The 15,813-nt window shown below is 38.5% G+C and overlaps 1 protein-coding gene across 4 annotated transcripts in view; it reads left to right on the plus strand.

The window, feature by feature from the left end:
- Positions 1-15,813, plus strand: part of LOC122792993 (probable JmjC domain-containing histone demethylation protein 2C) — a 1,041,568-nt gene that overhangs the window by 291,485 nt on the left and 734,270 nt on the right. For all 4 annotated transcript variants that reach the window (XM_044060615.1, XM_044060616.1, XM_044060618.1 and 1 more), the window contains one exon: positions 8,242-8,313. The gene's annotated coding sequence lies outside the window, so the exon portion shown is untranslated. The remainder of the gene's footprint in view (positions 1-8,241; positions 8,314-15,813) is intronic.

Here is a 15,813-nt window from a genome sequence, read left to right on the forward strand (position 1 = left end):
ATCTGTTGGTTAAACTGGCACACTCTCTTGTTTTGCAGTTTGACTGTGGTGAAGTGACAGCAGACGGGTAAAACTGATTTCACATTATTCAGATAAATACGCGTGATCAAAGGGAAAAGATATACATTGTTTTCCCTGTGCTAAAATGTGAATTACATTGCTTTCACAAGTGCTGTCAGAAGCAGTAAAAACAGTTAAAACCAAGTTTATCCAGCTGTTCCAAGATATTCTTGTTTTACAATTCATAATTATGGGAAACAAAATCTTCTCTTGATATAAAACATTTTACTTTTGCAAAAAGTTGATTACTGTGATTTCACAAAAAAATTCCACAAGAGCAAACAGTTGAAATTAATTTTACACAGCTGAGTTGAAGCATTCTTACTTGGTGTTTTATGATCACAGTGAAGCAACTTACTAAATGTTACTCGTTCTATAAATTTTGCTGTTTTAAATGTTCTTTTCACTCTGTCTTATTAGTGTATATACTCCTGCAACAGGCTACAACCATGTTTGTTTCCCCCCTTGCCCTTCTTTTTATTTCCACTTCTACAGCTGACTAAGTAAAAGTGCAATAAATCTGCCAGAGTTTAAGCCACCTTTATGACATGCATGTCTTTAATACTGAAGGCAGTCACTCTCTCCAGATTTAAATCACAGAGGAGTAGCACAGTACTGCCCACTGGAATTGCAACACATCAGTCAGCCTAACAACAAACTAATATTCATAGTAAATAAGTTTATTTTTAAGAAGTAGTAAATACATTTATTTTTAAGAAGGATAATAGTAATCACTGCTGCTGTTCCTAAAGTTAAATCAGTGTAATGGCTTGCGCAAACATAGCAAGTCAACATAAAAAGTAACAGATGGTATTTAAAGGATACATCATTTATGCATGCTACCATTAAAGTGCTGCACAGTGGTTATTTAAGGCAAAAGGCCCCAGGGACTTTAATAGCTTACCGTCTTTCTTAACTCAGGGACACTACAAAAAATGGCAGTGCAAAAGAGCTATGCTTCCCTTTATTTGCTAAAACATTCAATTCTGACTCAAAGGGATAGAGAGAGAGAGAGCTGTCAATTAAAAGTGTCTTTGCCCATTTAATTATAGGTAGTAGCTGCCAGTTAATGTCCTTCAGGGAATGGTGTTTAATAAGTTTGTGTGAAATTGAGACTTTATAATGCAGAAGTACCTGTGATGGCAGTTAGAGAGGTGGGCCTAGAATATTATACTGCAGTATGCTGGTCTTCTCACTTTGGGGTTTCTTAAGCTGCAATCATTTCTTAGCCTAATTACTCCTGTGAAGTATTCTAGAACATACATGAGACGTTTTGTGATTTAACAGCAACAGAATATTGCAGTGTTTCTTTTTTGACAAAGGGCATTTAAATATGCAAAACAACCTCTACAAGATATAAAGCAGTAAGGTAGTATGTTGCCTGCTGCAAGCTTTAGTTATGAAATGCTGTAAAATGCTCAGTTATTATGTATTTGGGACATGCAAATATGAATAAAAGCCATTTAAAAAAAAAACACTGTCTTGGTTTTTTTAAAAGTGAGAAACGGCATACCTTGCAGTATTATTTTATCTGTATTTTGTGTACATTGGATTGACCTGATTTGTACTTACTGATGTAGTAACTTATTACTGGTTGGAAAGGAACATAGCATGTGGCATACTTCAGACAGGATGAAATTGCAACAGCTGTCATAGAGTACTCCAGTTTGCTACCATGTGCAGGTGTATATCTTCCACCATCTGCAGGTGTATAACTGCCATCATGTGGAGGTGTATAAGTGCTACCACCTGCAGGTGTATAACTGCTACCACGTGCAGGTGTATAACTGCTACCATGTACAGGTGTATAACTGTTACTATGTGGAGGTGTATAACTGCTTCCATGTGCAGGCATGTAACTACTACCATGTGCAGGTGTATAACTGCTACCATGTGCACGTGTATGACTACTACCATGTGCAGGTGTATAACTGCTTCCATGTGCAGGCATGTAACTACTACCATGTGCAGGTGTATAACTGCTACCATGTGCACGTGTATGACTACTACCATGTGCACGTGTATGACTACTACCATGTGCAGGTGTATAACTGCTACCATGTGCACGTGTATGACTACTACCATGTGCACGTGTATGACTACTACCATGTGCAGGTGTATAACTGCTACCATGTGCACGTGTATGACTACTACCATGTGCAGGTGTATAACTGCTACCATGTGCACGTGTATGACTACTACCATGTGCACGTGTATGACTACTACCATGTGCAGGTGTATAACTGCTACCATGTGCACGTGTATGACTACTACCATGTGCACGTGTATGACTACTACCATGTGCAGGTGTATAACTGCTACCATGTGCACGTGTATGACTACTACCATGTGCACGTGTATGACTACTACCATGTGCAGGTGTATAACTGCTACCATGTGCACGTGTATGACTACTACCATGTGCACGTGTATGACTACTACCATGTGCACGTGTATGACTACTACCATGTGCAGGTGTATAACTGCTACCATGTGCACGTGTATGACTACTACCATGTGCACGTGTATGACTACTACCATGTGCAGGTGTATAACTGCTACCATGTGCACGTGTATGACTACTACCATGTGCACGTGTATGACTACTACCATGTGCAGGTGTATAACTGCTACCATGTGCACGTGTATGACTACTACCATGTGCAGGTGTATAACTGCTACCATGTGCACGTGTATGACTACTACCATGTGCACGTGTATGACTACTACCATGTGCAGGTGTATAACTGCTACCATGTGCACGTGTATGACTACTACCATGTGCACGTGTATGACTACTACCATGTGCAGGTGTATAACTGCTACCATGTGCACGTGTATGACTACTACCATGTGCAGGTGTATAACTGCTACCATGTGCACGTGTATGACTACTACCATGTGCACGTGTATGACTACTACCATGTGCAGGTGTATAACTGCTACCATGTGCACGTGTATGACTACTACCATGTGCACGTGTATGACTACTACCATGTGCAGGTGTATAACTGCTACCATGTGCACGTATGACTACTACCATGTGCACGTGTATGACTACTACCATGTGCAGGTGTATAACTGCTACCATGTGCACGTGTATGACTACTACCATGTGCAGGTGTATAACTGCTACCATGTGCACGTGTATGACTACTACCATGTGCACGTGTATGACTACTACCATGTGCAGGTGTATAACTGCTACCATGTGCACGTGTATGACTACTACCATGTGCACGTGTATGACTACTACCATGTGCAGGTGTATAACTGCTACCATGTGTACGTGTATGACTACTACCATGCGCACGTGTATGACTACTACCATGTGCAGGTGTATAACTGCTACCATGTGCAGGTGTATGACTACTACCATTTGCAGGTGTATAACTGCTACCATGTGTACGTGTATGACTACTACCATGTGTACGTGTATGACTACTACCATGTGCACGTGTATAACTGCTACCATGTGCAGGTGTATAACTGCTACCATGTGCAGGTGTATAACTGCTACCATGTGCAGGTGTATAACTGCTACCATGTGCAGGCATGTAACTACTACCATGTGCAGGTGTATAACTGCTACCATGTGCAGGTGTATAACTGCTACCATGTGCACGTGTATGACTACTACCATGTGCAGGTGTATAACTGCTACCATGTGCACGTGTATGACTACTACCATGTGCAGGTGTATAACTGCTACCATGTGTACGTGTATGACTACTACCATGTGCAGGTGTATGACTACTACCATGTGCAGGTGTATAACTGCTTCCATGTGCAGGCATATAACTACTGTCATGTGCAGGTGTGTATATCAGCTACCATGTGCAGGTGTATATCAGCTACCATGTGCAGTTGTACAGGTGTATATTAGCTACCATGTGCAGGTGTATAACTACTACCACATGCAGGTGTATAACTGTTACCATGTGCAGGCATATAACTACTACCACATGCAGGTGTGTAACTGCCAAGTTAAACAATGCCTACCAAAGCCTATGCATGTAAGTAATTATATGAGCACCCTTGGTAACATTTATGTAACTATTAATAAACATTGTAACAACCAGATTCACAATGTCATCCTGTAAAAGGTTATCTGTAGACCCAAATATTATATTCTATACAGGAGGGAAGATTTTCACCCATAAATGAAGGAAGTAGAATTCAATTAAAATCAGAAACAAATTCAGTCATGAGCAACAACAAGGCATATAAAGAAATTGACATAATCTGGTTCCCAGAAAACATCCAACTGTAATCACTTCTCATCTTCTTTTTGTGGATGACTTCAAATGTGTCCATCAAATAAGGAGTTGAAAGCACAACTGCAAGTGGTTCTCAGATGATGTAAGAGTGTCACTTGCTCTTGCTAAATGTGTGAAAGCAACATTTAAAGCTGGAAAACTGCAGTACCAAGAATATATCAGTCTGGTACAGGAAAGTGATATAAAGTGACTTGACTAGGAAGGAGTGTATAAATATTTGGGAACTGATGAAGGACTGGCAGTAATACATGAACAAATGTGAACAGAACTCAGTAAAGAATACTTCAGGAGACTAAAACTAATATTGAAACTAGCCCTGACATCTACGAAGAAAGCAGTGACAAGTTCAGCCATGAGCAACAAGTCACATAAAGTCACTGACTGTATATACACAAACAAGCATGTAACTATTGTGAATTTTTGATAATGAAAATAATAAGCAAGTGGCAGTCTAAGTGTGAAAACAATAAGCAAGTGGCAGTCTAAGTGTGAAAATAATAAGCAAGTGGCAGTCTGTGTGTGAAAATAATAAGCAAGTGGCAGTCTGTGTGTGAAAATAATAAGCAAGTGGCAGTCTGTGTGTGAAAATAATAAGCAAGTGGCAGTCTAAGTGTGAAAATAATAAGCAAGTGGCAGTCTAAGTGTGAAAATAATAAGCAAGTGGCAGTCTAAGTGTGAAAATAATAAGCAAGTGGCAGTCTAAGTGTGAAAACAATAAGCAAGTGGCAGTCTAAGTGTGAAAACGATAAGCAAGTGGCAGTCTAAGTGTGAAAACAATAAGCAAGTGGCAGTCTAAGTGTGAAAACAATAAGCAAGTGGCAGTCTAAGTGTGAAAATAATAAGCAAGTGGCAGTCTAAGTGTGAAAATAATAAGCAAGTGGCAGTTTAAGTGTGAAAATAATAAGCAAGTGGCAGTCTAAGTGTGAAAACAATAAGCAAGTGGCAGTCTGTGTGAAAACAATAAGCAAGTGGCAGTCTAAGTGTGAAAATAATAAGCAAGTGGCAGTCTAAGTGTGAAAATAATAAGCAAGTGGCAGTCTGTGTGTGAAAACAATAAGCAAGTGGCAGTCTGTGTGTGAAAACAATAAGCAAGTGGCAGTCTGTGTGTGAAAACAATAAGCAAGTAGCAGTCTAAGTGTGAAAATAATAAGCAAGTGGCAGTCTTAAGTGTGAAAATAATAAGCAAGTGGCAGTCTGTGTGTGAAAATAATAAGCAAGTGGCAGTCTAAGTGTGAAAATAATAAGCAAGTGGCAGTTTAAGTGTGCACAGTACAGCTATCTGCTAATTCCGTAATAGCATATAACATCTTAGCATGGTAGGCCGTTCCGTTCTAATGAATCATATAGTAGTACCATGCTAAAATAATGTTTTGTGGTGTATATTTAAATAAGGGATGGAAAAAATGATTAGGTATATGATGTAATGAGAAAGCAGCATAGAGCTATTATGTGATGAGCACTTTTCTGTGATACCCAGTGAGGGGCATGTGACACGTTAGTACAGTAGGATTAGGAATTGCCGTACTTAATGTTATGTTGCATATCTTTATTATGGTATTAAAAGCTATGCTGTGTGCTAACAGGAAACTGCACTGTGTGGAGGAGAGTGTGAAACTTATTATAAACACTATTCTGAGATTCCTGAAACATAATGTACAGGCTATAATAAAGGTGCTGATGTAATAGCTGTGCTGCAATGTTTCTTTTCTCGTGCTTGCACAGTTGACAGTTAAAGCAGTACTGCAAAGCACAATGACAAATCAATAGACATGAATGTGAAACACACATTACATAGTGGAGCTGTAACATTCTTTTTATATTTCATGAAGGTTTTTGGTTCCAAAAAAATTCTGTGCCATTATAGTATTGAATGTAAAGAAAAAAAGTGGGACAGAGGTTGCCAGTTAGGAAAGTTATGGTGACCTGCAAGGCATGTCAACTTTTTAGTTTTAATGATATATGGGTCTACTTCACTTCGTCTAAAACTCATTTGGTCGAATTTCATTTGACCGAGACCAAATCACCTAATGTTCAAATTACCGAAAACTAATTTGACTGAATCTCATTTCACCGAACGCTTACATTGCTGAATTTCAAAATACTAGATTTTACACCATAGACCTGCACACTTACAACACTAATGACTAACTCTTTCCAGAATTAAAAACTACGTACTTACCCTCTTAACAGAAACTGGACAATATTAAACCAAACTAAGTGGGGGATTTTGCCCCCACACCCCCCAATGTGGGGGGCTGTGCCTCCAACTATATATACTAACTCCAGGATCACACTACAGTGGGGAAAAGGGCATAAACCTTTTCTTGCCTTTCAGTACTCTACACTCTGCCGCTATTGAGGGGAACACATAAAACATCTGCCATATTACTTTAGATACTTCCTATAAAAATGTAAAGAGACATACCCACATTTAAAAACACTACAAAACTACTTTTTATATGACTATCTGTATTCTGATAGTCAGCACTGTAAGTTATACTAATTCTTTTTATCACAAGCAAGTCACAGGTGAAGGGAAACCAACATCGTGTCTATAGCTTAACATTCAATGTAAGCTTTCGGTAAAATGAGATTCAGTCAAATAAGTTTCGGTAATTTGAACAATTAGGTGATTTGGTCTCAGTGAAATTAAATTCTACCAAATGAGTTTTAGGCGAAGTGAAGTAGACTCGACAAATGTATTATAGTTGTATTGCAGTAGTCTTTAAGGCAAATACTAATTGCAAGGCAAATTTCTGTTAAGATAAATGACTTAAAAAAATAATAAAAAAAAAAAAAAAAAAAACAGCTTGAGTCACTAAAACTAGACTATACTTCTCCTGTGAGCAGCTGCGGTGGTGGTGCTGCGGTAGCGTTGTCGCCTCATAGCAAGATGTTGTCTCGTTCGATTCTCAGCTAGAGCGTCTTCTGTGTGGAGGCATACGTGAATGGGCATGCCTTCATTGAAGGTTGTGAATCAGGGCTGGTAACCCGGTACATAAAAATCCAGTACCAATTATTAGCGGACCGGAGTCCCGCTGTGGCGACCCCTAACCGGGAAAAGCCGAGAGACACACACAAACTTCTCCTGTGAGCCATAACAACACAGAATTTCTGAAGACGTCAGGTTTGCATTTCCTTTTGTTCCCAAAAAGAAAAAAAATCAATTTTCTTCCCTGCATACAAATATCCCATCACATATTCTGACACTACTAAAACTGAGTGCTGGAGTGAGCCATGCCTGTAACGACACCTGGGCTGTTACAGAGTGGTTGCTCCAGTCCTGCTAGGAGTGGTTATAAATGAACTGCTGACATATCATCAAATATAGGATCTTTACCTGCTTTATTCATATGTAGCATAAACATTGTCTGTGTTATGCGCAAATAAATGCAACGTCTAGCTTCTCACTTAGCATGGATTTTGTAAAAATGCACAATAAGTTCTTTATGTTGTCCTCTAGTACAAACGATTGCCTCACATATTCTAGTACAGAAGATATGACTACAAGATGGTGACAGCTTTATTCTTACACATGTAAAGGATCTATTTTGTTATTAGATAGTATCCTTTCCTCTGTGCTAGTCGAGGGTTTCCTTCTACAATTATGTTGCATCCCTTTTGAGGCTTGTACAACACCTCTTATATGGGGCAGCCTCATGGCTGCTATTCATTGTTTGTATTTAAAACAGAAGGCTGAAAGCTTCTGCTTTCGTATGTTCACTTAGGAGGCAATGCTTCAGTATAGCTTACTAGCGCCTTGTCATATCTTGTGGCTGTGTTTCGTAATAGCTTGATGTTAATGTGCTTCTTTCTTGGCACATAGTTTTATAAATGCACAAAAAATGTTTCTGACGCATTTTCAATGCCTCTCAAAGTCTTCATTTTCCTTTCTTCAAAGGTTTGAAATCTCACAGTGAACACTGAAAATGGCTCTCTTCAACTTGTAGCCATCCACAGAGCTTTCAAAAAGGTAAGCATATTTAAATGATTTTTTTTATCTTGAGATTCTACTGAATTCTGCATAGCAGTAATTCTGCATAGCAGTGAAAACACTTCAGAATTCATTGTCATGCATGTTTCAGAGGTAATACACATTTGCTTTGCACAATAGCTATTCAAGTGTGCAGGTGCTGATGTAAACATGAATTTTGTGCTGTACTGCTTAACTGCTTTATGAGATGGAAATTGTATGGAAAAAGCAGAGCAGAGAAATAGTTCCACCGTGTCTGTGGAAAACTACAACTGCTTGAAGCATAACTGCTCATTCAAAATTACTGAACAGCGTATTTTCTTGGATGACTAAAATTTCTGTGAAACTGCAAGTGTGCTTACTCTTATAAGTCATGAAAACATATTCTGTTTTGCAATAGTTTAACTCAAAATCAATAAATCATATGTACGTTTTTGTGAGTGGCAATGTCAGAGTCCCCTTGGAAGGCTTTGTCCAGCTACTTCCAAGACTTTATATTCTTGATCAAAGATTGTCTCATTTCAGCGGAAGTATAAAATGCATTTTTTGCATGAACTTGTGTTTTTCTTTTTCTGTTTGTCTGATTTGCAACAATACTGGAGTGAAAATAGTTAAGTCTGCAGGAATGGCGGTGAAGTGCCTCCATATGGGAAACATGTTTTTAAATTTGTTTAATTTCTTAGCTTGTATTATTAAAATAATACATTAGTGTTTTCAGTAGCTTGGGGTGGCATTTCTTTTTTTTGTTTCATTTATTCTCCTTTCAGGAAAAGTGTGCACCAGTTTAATTAAAGTCAGTAATGATGATCATGCATTTGCGTTTCAAGCAACTGTAATGCTGGTAAAAGTTTTGTAATCATAAATCATTTCCCAGTAATAGAATGTCTATCACATTTTAATGACAACTTTGTGTTTTTTGGATGGCTTTGAGAAGAGTGATAGATACCTAATGACTTGTTATTTCTGGGCCAGACATGCTGTTGCTTGGCCTTGCTATGGATGGGCAGTATTCTCATTATATAGTGATGCCATCTGACCTTTCCTTCCCTTTACATTCAGCCTTGTCCAGGTGTGCTTACTATGATGTGGGCATCTTTCAACACTGCAGTGTCCTGGTGCTTCCTACTTGGATGATAGTTACTCATTTGTTACTTGGGGTCACCACTGAATGATGTAAAGTCTATGTACTCCAAGAATACTGCAGTCTCTTTACAGGTGCGATTCTGGATGATTTTCAGAGCTGTGTATTCCTTCCTCTACAGAGAGAGAAAGAGAGAGAGAGACCCTCCTAGGGATCTGGTGTCCCAGATATGATCTCAGAGGTTGGTTCACACAGATTTCTATAGCTAACAGAAATGGCAGTGTTCACAAGCTATTTGGCACACCTTCATACCATAAATAAAATGCCACTAAAGTCACCTGAAGAAAAAACAGTGGAATACCTTGCTCATGTAGTGGAAATGTCATTGCTACTGGATGTAGTTATCCATAGACTAACACTCCCACACATATTTAAACTTTATGACAATAGTCCCTGGATCGATGGGTCTTAGTCCCAGCTTGGGTGTATATTTTTCCTTTATTTTCTCCTGAACACTGCCTCACATCAGATTTGATTTTGAAGAGAGTAGCCACTGTCCTTGTGGTGTAGTCCCACGGATGTATGGTTGGAATGCATGTCTTCATTAACCATCCCGAGTTAAGGACACCATTTCTTTTCTTACAGACTCTGGTATTACTTCTGAAACTGAAGTATCTTCTTTATCAGAGTGAACTGGAAGGCACTGTTATGATACCTAGCTTTAGGAAGACAAAAAAGCCTCTATCCTCTTAAAATGGAAGTGGCCTGTGGGTGGAAGCAGTCTCCGGTAGTAGTAGTAGTAGTAGTAGTAGTAGTTTCTTCCTGATGGTGATTATGAAGATCGGTGAAGGCTACCAGCCTAGCCAGATATAATTTTGTAGATAATTCTGTCATTTGTAAATATTAATATAAGCCACAGGCTTGTTCTCTTGTTCCCTGCCTTCATTCATCGCTCAGCTAACCCCACCCTATTCCAACATCATTACATTCAAACTCATAACCTTAGCAAATTTAACTCCACAATTTTCTCAAACATTTTCAAACAAATCAACTGGCAAATCCTTAACACTCTCTCCCTTGACAATGCTGTAAAGCATTTTAACTCTATATTCCTATAGACTCTCAACTCCCTTGCTCCCCTAAGAAACAAATGAATCAAAGCCAACTCTGCTCCATGGCTGACCAAAGAGACTAAAACTACCATGCATCTCAGAGACAAATCCTGGAAGCGTTTTCAAAAAAGTAAACTATCTTCTGACTTCCTCCAATATACTCAACTCCGCAACCAAGTAAAAAAATTAATCTCCTTGGACAAAAGAAGCTACTACAATAAACTTCAGTCCAATAATTATAAGAACCCAAAACAATTCTGAAAATCTGTTAACTCTCTTCTCCATCCTGGGTCTAGAAATAACCCCTGCCCCCTGACCCTAGTTTAACTGACAAGGAACTGAGCTCTCACTTCAACACTTTTTTTTACAGATTCTATAGCTAAGCTTACCAAAACATTCCCTGACAATAATCCTCCCAACTTCCTAATCTCTCCTTCCAACATCCCTAATAACTGTCCCAGCTCAAACCAGTTTCTACATTGTTTATAAAAAAGTTCTTATCCAAACTAAAGCCTTGCTCTAATGCCCCCGACAACATTCCCCCCTCCTTCCTCAAATGTGCAGCTGAAGGTATTCCTCTCCCTATTAGTATCCTGATCAACCAATCCTTAAAAGAATTATATGTACCCATACTTTGTCGTTCAGTCTACATTCTTCTACTCCACAAAGGAGGGAAAAACACCTCCATATCTAACTTCCGTCCCATAGCCCTGCACTCTCCAATATCAAAAATTCTTGAAAAATGTGTCCGCCACGAACTTTTACCCTACTTAACTCAGAATCAGCTACTTACACCCACACAACACAGTTTCTGTCCCGGCCACAGCACTATAACTGCCCTACTGTCCTTCTTAGAAACTGTTAATCAAGCCCGAGATTCTGGACTTCTTGTATCCACTGTTCTGCTAGATCTTTCTAAAGCCTTTGACACCTTCTCCCATTCACATCTTCTCGTTCATCTCTCCAATCTTAATCTCTCCCCTAATACTCTTTCCTGGTTCTCCAGTTACCTTTCTGACAGATCTCAGGCTGTCAGATGGAAGGACTTTATCTCTTCCTTCTTACCCTCACCTACCGGTGTTCCTCAGGGATCCATCCTCGGTCCCATGCTTTTCAACATTTTCATAAATAACCTTCACTCTGTCCTCCCTGACACTACAGTCATTCAATACGCTGATGACTGTACCTTAGTTTGTACTGCCCCCAACTTTTCTGAACTTCTGTCTAAAACACAAACAGCTTTTTCCACTACAGAAAACTGGATGCACCAAAACCATCTCTCCCTAAACTCCAATAAATCTAAAATTTAAATTTTCCTCCCTACCAAGACTTCTTCCTTTGACAAAAACACATTCATCATCCTAAGCCAAACCAACTCTCCTATAGAAGTGGTCCCTTCCGCTAAACTCCTTGTCATTACCATTGATGAACACCTCAAATTTGATCTCCACATACAACAAAACATAAAAAAAAAACCACCAAAGGTTAGGTATGCTCTACAGGAACAATCTATTTCTTTCAAACTCCTCTAGACACTCCTTAGCTATCACCTACCTCCTTCCCTCTCTACTATATGGTGCCCCTCTTCTTACTAATCTGTCTGCTTCCCTCACCTCTAAACTCGAAACTTGCTACAATAAGATCTCTAAATTCACCGCTAAATCCAAAACCTCAACCCACCACTGCCTAACCCTTCAATCTCTGAACTGGTTAGAACTCCCTAACCACCTTGACTATCTTCAACTAACGACCGCTCACAAATTAATATTCTTCCCAGAAAAATGCCCAGCCTTATCCAACATCCTTCCCCCTTACATCCCTAACAGATCATTGAGATCAGAACACAAAAACCTAATCTCCATTCACAGACCTAAACTTCCCGTTGGCCAGCTACTACTATCCTTCTCTCTAGGTAGAAAATGGAACTCTCTCCCTCCTTCACTTAGGACTATACCTAACACAGAATCTTTCAAGACCCAACTTTTCTTGCACATTTCATCCAAATGGAAATGCTCTTGCTTTCACCCTATATAAATTCAAGAGATTCTATACTAGGCCACTCTCTTCCCCTACACCAATCTGCTCTCTGATATCATTTTCTAAATTCCACCAAAATGGATTTAGTTGACTCTCAGCTGACTGTAAAGATGTAAATACTGCAAATTATGTTCCTAAAAAAAAAAAAAAATTTTTTTTTCTTTATATTACATTGCTCTTACTAGGTACACTTGCTGATTGTACATTTTATATTGTATTTTTATTTTGTGCATTTGTAACTTTGATTGTACTGCCTTGGAGCTTTTCTCCCCGGGCCTCCACTGAAAATGGGTTCTTCATAGCCCAGTGGACTTCCCCGGCAATCAAACTGAAAATAAATAAATAAATAAATTTTCCCTATATGGATGCCCCTCACTGGTGTTAGTATTGAGGATTGAGGCTCCTTGATTGGGCCAGTGCACAGGCGTCGCAGTGTTTTGCATCACAGAGGAATCAAAAGACCTGGACATTCAATTTAGTACCCTTTTGGATGTTCGGCTTCAGAGGGATAGTGTTCAGGCTATTTTCTTATGACAGAATGCTCTAGAAACTAAACCATCTGCTGTCCTACTGAAGTTTAGCTCCCTCTAACAGGGCACAGAGAGTCATTGATAGATGTGGTCATGCTAAATGGGAAATATGACTCCTGAATACATTGCTCTCATTTATTCCTTGGTTGCTAAAAGCTTCATCCAGAAAACCCAAGATTCATTGTTAGTACATTGCAGTTGTTCATTTGAATCTTGCTTCAGGCCATTTGAATATTGCCCTATCAAGTAACTATTCCATAACCAATGAGGGTTCAAGGGTGTGGTAAGATAAATGCCTCCACTTCAAAATTTGATGACTGTGGGTTTAGAGACTGCACGAATCTCAGTAGCAGTCTTAAGACTGTAGCATGGATATCAGGTTCCTTATTCCTTCTAAAAACTTAGCAAAAGTGTTCTGGCTCAGATTACTTCTTGGCCAGACTACTGTAATACATTGTATTGTACAACCTTGGATTTATAAATGGTGATTTGATCCATTTGTTATGGCTTCAGAATTTTGCAGCCATGTTGTTGACAGGAGCATCCTCTTCAAATTCCTTTGCAGTGTGTTTTCAGAATTTGTACTCACTTCTGACTGCTAAGAGATTTACATTTTTAAATTTTGGCTCTTCAGCTGTCATGACCATACCTCCCAAATTCTTAGCACAAGATATAGTTATTTATTTATTTTTATTTATTGACATTTGTTTACCGGGAAAGTCCACTGAGTCAGAAACCCATTTTCAATGGAGGCCTGGGGAGAAAGGTTCCACAGTTTACAAAGACAATACATTATAAAACAATGATGACAAAAAGTTTTAATATAAGTATAGCAAATATTGCATATATAAGCGGCAAAACATAGTATAATTAGACATTCCATTAGTGTCTACATAAAGTATTACATCAGGAGTCATTAAATACAAATAGAGAAACAAAAATGTTACACCTGAGGGAGCAGTATGGACATGGACATATCTGGACAAAGCGTAAAGTAATTGGGGGACAAAGACCCCAAAATAGGGATACATTTTAATATTGCGCTTATAAATTTCGAAAATTGCAAGAATGACAACATTTGTGTTAGAATGCATTTTCTTTTTTTTTTCTTTTTTTTAAAACTATTTATTGCATTTTAACATTTTTTGTACTTTTTATTGCATTTTAAAAGCATGCATTTTCTGATGGATATGACATCTGAAGCTTAAATGTATGTCTTTATTTAGGGATTTCAGTCCTCAGTGATTTGCCAGACAGCTACACATTTTATGAGCTATAGATCAAAAATATGAGACAAAAATCTGGACATTCTGTGAAAATGTAGATAGCTGAGAGGTATGATCATGTCCTTCAGAACTGGAGTCTTACATGTCTAAAGGAGTTGGTGGGACCCTTTGCCTAGGCATTGCACCTCAGAGTACCAGATAAGATATGCTAGGAGTTCCATTGCCTCATCAAGATGAGGCAACCAACATTTTCAGCTTTGCCAAATCAGGATATGCAGAGAAGGTACACATTTCTGCCATGATGATGGAATAGCAGAGGCCTGGATGAAAATTATGTTCAAGAGCTTGCAAGTTTCTTCATTTACATCTGGCAGGCTGTCTGTTGTCTGTCTTGCTGCAGTCTTTTGGAGCTAGCTACCTTTCCTGATTTAAGCATACCAAACTGTACAATCCTTTGGAAGACCTCTGAAATACTATCTTTAAAAGAGTATTTATAAAGATTCTAATAGAGACATTATATCTGCTTTTAGAGTTCTTAAAATTACATTTTAATTTTTAACATATTTGATTTCCTGCAGATGTGATTGCCTGATATGATGACTTTAAATATTTTGTACTTCTGTTTTCACTTGAACAGTACCAAAAAGATAAGTGCTTAAATATTTGTAATAAAGTAAGTAAATACATTCTGGCCCATCTACAAGACTATGTAGAAATGGCGTTCCATCTAAGTGGAAATAAACCCTCATCCTCATCATTCTGTAAATGAAGAAACTTGCAAGCTCTTGAACATAATTTTCATCTAGACCTCTGCTATTCCATCATCATGGCAGAAATGTGTACCTTCTCTGCATATCCTGATTTGGCAAAGCTGAAAATGTTGGTGTGACATAGATTGGTGAGGTAGTTACTGGAGGGAGTTTTTATTTCCAGTGTCTGTTTCTGTAAACAGGATCTTATTTGATAACTAACATGTTATGTCCACCATTTGAAATGGCTGGTTCAGTCATTCTTCATAATAGCCATCGCCAGTGGTTTTCAGAGTTCCAGGTGCTTTTTTCTAAAACTCTTAAGGACTGGATGTCTAAATGAACAGCTGGTGAAATAACAGTTCAGAAATTATTTCTTGTTAAAATGCTTTCTGAGCTGTTACTCAGCCATTAGTTTATTTCCCAGTCTCTTTTCAGAGTCTAGGAAACGTTCTGCATGCATCACCCAAACACTGTAGCCTCATTATCAGTCAAAACTGGTGAAATAAAAATAAAAAAACGCCACCAAACCTGTACAGAACGGTAACACTTGACAAACTTTGTTGCAGAAAAGACTAAGCGTTTTCACCCTGTAGCTGCCAGGGCTTTATCGGAGTAACTGTTAAAATTCAAATACAAGCTTAAACAAACTTCTGAACACAGTCACATTTTTATTTATTTTATTTATTTATTTTACATTTGTTGACCGGGCTAGTCTAATTGAATATATGTCCGTTTTCAATAGAGGCCCGAGGAGAAAAGCTC

This window comes from Protopterus annectens, chromosome 2.part0, assembly GCF_019279795.1.
Source record: "Protopterus annectens isolate FY-2018-M chromosome 2.part0, PAN1.0, whole genome shotgun sequence".
NCBI classification, from domain to species: Eukaryota; Metazoa; Chordata; order Ceratodontiformes; family Protopteridae; genus Protopterus; species Protopterus annectens.